Source organism: Mesoplodon bidens (genome assembly GCF_964165515.1).
Source record: "Mesoplodon bidens genome assembly, chromosome: 14".
Taxonomy (NCBI): Eukaryota; Metazoa; Chordata; class Mammalia; order Artiodactyla; family Ziphiidae; genus Mesoplodon; species Mesoplodon bidens.
This window is the reverse complement of record NC_138170.1, coordinates 33,039,176-33,045,180: the sequence shown is the minus strand read 5'-3', so window position 1 is coordinate 33,045,180 and position 6,005 is coordinate 33,039,176.

The following is a 6,005-nucleotide window of genomic DNA, read 5'->3' as shown; positions in this document are numbered from 1 at the left end:
TTTGGACATAATCAAGGTCTTTTATCTTGTTATAATTGATAATCTTGTTGATTTTGCTTATATAAACAAATGTAATCTATGTGTTGTTTTCTTGACATCAGAGCTTCTGAAAGAGAATCTGAGGATAAATTCATGGAATAGTCTCAACATTCATGTGACTACAGTTTGTATTCTTCAGCATCTGTTCATGAAATTGAGAGGAGGAAGAATGAGGTAGATGAGATTTCACGGAGAGGCAATGTGGTGGTGAGGGCTGCCTAAGACCTTTGAAAATGGGAAGTGTGTTTGTCTAAGGCAGCCAATGGTGGCATAATTGAAGTAAAGGCTTTGCTAAGTTGAATGGGGTCTAGAGTCACTGTCTGAAAAATGGTGCTTCGTAACAGAATAAATATGAATTTTTTTTTTTTTTGCGGTACACGGGGCTCTCACTGTTGTGGCCTCTCCCGTTGCGGAGCACAGGATCTGGAAGCGCAGGCTCAGCAGCCATGGCTCACGTGCCTAGCCGCTCCGCGGCATGTGGGATCTTCCCGGACCGGGGCACGAACCCGTGTCCCCTGCATCGGCAGGCGGACTCTCAACCACTGCACCACCAGGGAAGTCCTGAAAATTTATTTTTGATAATAGTAAAAAAAAAAATCTTAAAACTTAAGTATTTGAATAGACTAAAAATATATTTTGTTCTTAAAATTCCCTTTATAAAAATATCTTTGCCCATTAAATTAAACTTGGAAAGACCTTGAAATACTGTACTAAATTTGAAAGCGTTAACTAAAGTCCCACCACTTAGGGAGAACCGCTTCAACGTTTTAGTGTATTTATTCTGATATTTATATTCTCTATGCATTTCTATTGCATACTGTGCTTCTACCGTCATGCTTTATTGTTACTGTATCTTCCCTTCTAGACCATCAGGTCTGTGAGGACAGTGGCTATGTCATTCTAACTTACCATCCTTTCCTCAGTCCTTAGAGCAGAGCAGGTACTTAATAAACACGTGTGGAATGGCGAAATTGTTTGGACTACACAAGGAACAGAGAAGAGGCAGGAGCAAGAGAATAAGTGAAAGCAAAGTTCTAGGCCAGTTGAGACTATTGGCAATTTGGAGTGCTGTTCTCAAGACCAGGTGCCACTGAGCACAGACACCAGGTGCCACCTGAGTGTGCCAGGGCCTGTGCCAGGTGGAAGTTCAGGGAAGCTTTCTGTGAGGGTGTTCAGTCATCGCCAAGGAAAGAGTAGTTTTCTGAACTCCAATGGGGCAACCAAGAAAGCGGGGCTTGCAACTGAAGCTTCAGAATTAGGAGTAAATCATCATGGATTCTAGGTTTATTTGACCCATCTAATACTGAATCACATTTGCTTCTCAAAACAAGGAACTGTTTTGTTTTATCATGTACAAAATACTGATCACAGATATTTCAGGCTATAAGAAAAAATATTACCAGTTATGGCAAGCACTGGAAATGTATAATTTGGTGACTTCCTACAGATCTGATCATTCTAACATCACGTTTCCAAGCATTATTTTATTAAGCACTCCATTTATAGGGAATCGTGTAGCCAGAATTTATTGTTTGTTTAGATTTTTTCCAATGCCCTCATCACTGAGGTCCCTGGTTGCATGTGTAGAAGATTAAGAGATACAATAAACTAAAAAGAATAGACCAAGCAACACATACTAGATCTGGATCAAACTAAATAAATACGTCTACTTCTAAGTCCCAGAGTTCAACAAGAACAAAAACAAACTCCTACATATAAAATAAGGAAAATTTTCATAAGAAAGAGATTCAGCCTTAATTTGATCTGTTTGCCCAAGTTCAGCAGTTGTTTAATCTAGACGCCAGTATCCATAATTATTTTATATTTTCCGATTATACTTTTGAAAATAATATGGGCCTCAAGGAAGCACAACCAAGAAATCAAAATTCCCCCAGGTGTGAATTAAGGCCAAGGCATGTGTTTTCAACTCAGAACAAATGATCTTAAAATCCTGTTTGCACCTGCTATTAATAAAATCGACAAGAACAAAATACAGCTAAATGCAACTCTTCCTAGTGTCAGGTTAAAAGCCAAATTCCCTGGGTTTAATTTCTCTTTGTGTGAGGCTGGAGAAATTGCTCAATCTCTTTGCAACTTGGTTTTCTCTCCTGTAAAATGGGGGCAATAATAGTATCCATCTCCTTGGGTTACTGTGAGACTCCCATGAGTTAATGCATGTGCTGGGCACAGGATAAGAACTATATAAAAATTAGCTGTAATTATTATTAAACAGTGAAACAAAGCACCTGCCTACTGTTATGTATGGTGTCATCTTCTTTTGTCTTGACAAGAGATGCACCCTAGCGCATCTCTGCAGCTTTAGTCTTTCACATTCATTCTTAGCTTAGATTGTTCCCTTCCTCCTTCCCTCCAAGAATGTTTCCCTTGCTCTTCTCTTGGCCAGATCTGACCCATTTTGACTTACCCTATAAAATATCAATAATAGGCTAGGGCCAGAAAATGGCTCAAGGCTCATGTCTCTGGAAATTAGTGTTTTTGTATTTCCTGACATTCTCGAATTAGCAAGAGTACTTCAGAAGGCCTGATGCACTTTAGAAATCTATGAGGTAGTAAGAGCAATCTCTGCAAATGTTTCTCTTCTTAAAATAAACCTCTTCAAAAATTTTTGTCCCAGAGCACAGGTGACAGAGTGTCCCATTTGGCTATTATTTTTCAAAAAGGGGAATAAACGGAAAATTCTCTGCATGAGGATTGTCACTGACATGACTGTGCATCAAGAAACTGAATACAGTTGTTCATTCCTGGCAGATCTGAAGGGAGAAGCCAGTTTCCCGTTCTGTGTCCTCTCCACTCACCATTTCATCACGGCAAGGGCCTGCAGTGGACAGTGGTCTCCAGGCATAGCGGCAGCCGACACCTCGGCCTTCCACTCGTGACTGCAGGTTCTATCACGTGGACCAGTCACTTAGATTCCCAAGCCTCAGCCGTCTTGGCACCATTATGCCAGCTGAAACACCATGGCTGCATCAAAGCAGGGACGTGGTCCAGGTGGCCTTGTGATGTCCCACCCAACTCAAGTCTATGACTCCCTTTATTTGTTTTGTTTTTTTTTGTTTTTTGTTTTTGCGGTACGTGGGCCTCTCACTGTTGTGGCCTCTCCCGTTGCGGAGCACAGGCTCTGGACGCGCAGGCTCAGCGGCCATGGCTCACGGGCCCAGCCGCTCTGCGGCATGTGGGATCTTCCTGGACCGGGTCACGAACCCGCGTCCCCTGCATCGGCAGGCGGACTCTCAACCACTGAGCCACCAGGGAAGCCCCCTTTACTTGTTTTACTGTGAGAACATTGTAACTTCTCCTCCCAAGCGTAACGCCTTTAAAATCTAGCCCTCAAATAAAGAAATTTTCTGCCACAGACTTTCTTCTGGATTTCTTTGCTTTCAGCTGTGGCACTGAAAATCTTCTTGAAAAGAAACTTTTCTCTCCTCCCATACAAGATTATAGTAATCTTCCTAAATGCCATTTGGATCACGTTACTTCCCTGTGTAAAATCCTTCAATTGCTCTTCTTTGTGTGTGGGGTGATAGAGCAGTATGTGCATGGCATTCCCACCCTTCATGTGGGCCCCTGGGGTCCACTGCCCCAAGGGTACCCTGGGCTCTGGCCCTAACAAGCTGGATAATTCCCCTCCTTTGCCATCTCCTCTCTTCTCCATGTCCTGCCTTTGGATGGATTCTTTCCTCTGAAGTTGACGTGCTTCTTCGCTTTCTCTGCTTGGTTAAATCCTTCTCCTCCTATACATTAAACTCAGGCACCTTGTCCTCTGGGAAGTCTTCCTGAACCTCAGAGGGGGACAAGATGGCCCTCGTCTGTGCCATCTGACCCTCCTTGCTTCCCCTTGCAGGGAAGGCCATTCTGCATTGTACCTGCTTTTTGATGTTCCTATTGCCCACTGGTCTGGAAGCTTCTGAAAACAGGGACTGGATCTTGCATTTTGGCAACTTCTGCACCCAGCCCAGAGTCTGGTTACAGTAACAGGGTCAGTAAACGTTTGAAGCCTCAATTTGACAAGATCTTCCTCGTGATAATTAGGGACACTATAAACCTGGAGGAGATTATAATTAGGTATGTATAGCTGGTGGAAAACTCTTCCCAAAGAATTTAGAGAGGACAGACCTAAATCAGACAATAAATATGTGATGATTTATAAGATTTAGAGTGGGAGGTGGGAGGTAAGATGCAGAGATTACTGAACGTGGGAAGGATTCCTTCAACAGGTAACACCCAAATGATTCAGCTTTGAAACTGATGAGGTGTAAAATTCTGCTTTTTGGTCTAACAGTTGATTAAACTAATACAAATTGTGGGAGGAGAACTAGTCTGGAAGTGACCCCAAATGAACCAAGACTGTGATAGGAACTGCCCACAATTTTATTATTATTATTTTTTAAAATAAATTTATTTATTTAATTTATTTTATTTTTGGCTGTATTGGGTCTTCATTGCTGCGCGTGGGCTTTCTCTAGTTGCAGTGAGCAGGGGCTACTCTTTGCTGCGGTGCGCAGGCTTCTCATCGCGGTGGCTTCTCTTGTTGTGGAGCACGGGCTCTAGGTGCACGGGTTTCAGTAGTTGTGGCATGCAGCCTCAGTAGTTGTGGCGCACGGGCTTAGTTGCTCTGTGGCATGTGATATCTTCCCGGACCAGGGCTCGAACCCATGGTCCCTGCATTGGCAGGCAAATTCTTAACCACTGCACCACCAAGGAAGCCCCTATTATTATTATTATTATTATTATTGGCCACTGTGTATTGAGCACCTACTATCTATGGGGCATTTTCATCAGATGCTTTAAATTCATAACCTTATTTATTAAACCCCACAGCATCTCTATGATGTAGGTAACATTAGCCCATTTTGTGAACAAGGAGACTGAGATCAAAAGGGAGATTGAGGTCACACAGCTTGGAAGAGACAGCACCGATGGGGTGACCCCGAAAGGCCACGGATTAAAGGAGGGGCAGCCTCACTTAATCTGCACTATCACATGAAGGGGGAAAGGTTGGTTCCATTCTGAGAGCCCATTTGAAAATGGTCATAGACCAAGTAGAGCACATTCCCAGTGGGGAGGCTGATGAGGATTTAGAGGTGACAATTAATCACACCCTTGTCTTCTCAGATTTCAGATTCACCTGAGAAACACACAAAGAATTCAGATAGAAATCCAAATGTCAGCTTTTTCAGAAAGAACTTGAACTGTGGTTAAACAGACATGTGGATCTGGTCCCCCAACCCAAACACTAAGTGTAGCTGCTGGAACCACAGGCCTCTGCCTGGAAGGGGTTGAGCCTGCCGGGTAAGCTCAGCACAGGCAGGGAGAAGGTCATACTCTGCAGGCAGGTGGGTCTGCTACCAACCCTGTGTGGACTCAGCCAGGAACGCTCAGCGACGTCTCCTAGATTAAACAATCAGGCCGCCAGCAAATGTGGCTCTAATTCTTCTCAGGGAAACATAAAACCAGGGAATGAAGTCCTTGTCCCTAGCAGTGGCTCGAATTCTAACTGACATATCAATGAAACCAAAGGGTGAAATGATGTGATGGTTAATTTTATGCATCACCTTGGCTGGACAGTGGTGCCCAGCCATTTGGTCAAATACCAGTCTAGATGTTGCTGTGAAGGTATTTTTTTAGATGTGATTAAAATTTGAATCAGCAGACTCTGAGTAAAGTCAATTACCTCCAGAATATGGGTGGGCCTCATCCAATCAGTTGAAGGCCTTAAGAGCAAAGACTGAGGTCTCCTGAACAAGAAATTCACCTCAAAACTGCAACACCAACTCTTACCTGAATTTCCAGCCTGCCTTACAGATTGCAGCCTCTCTGGTTCCCACAACTGCATGACCCAATTCTTTCTCTCTCTCCCTCCCTCTCCCCCTACCCCACCTCTCTTTCTCTCTCTCTCTCCCCACCACGGCGTGTGTGTGTGTGTGTGTGTGTGTGTGTGTGTGTGT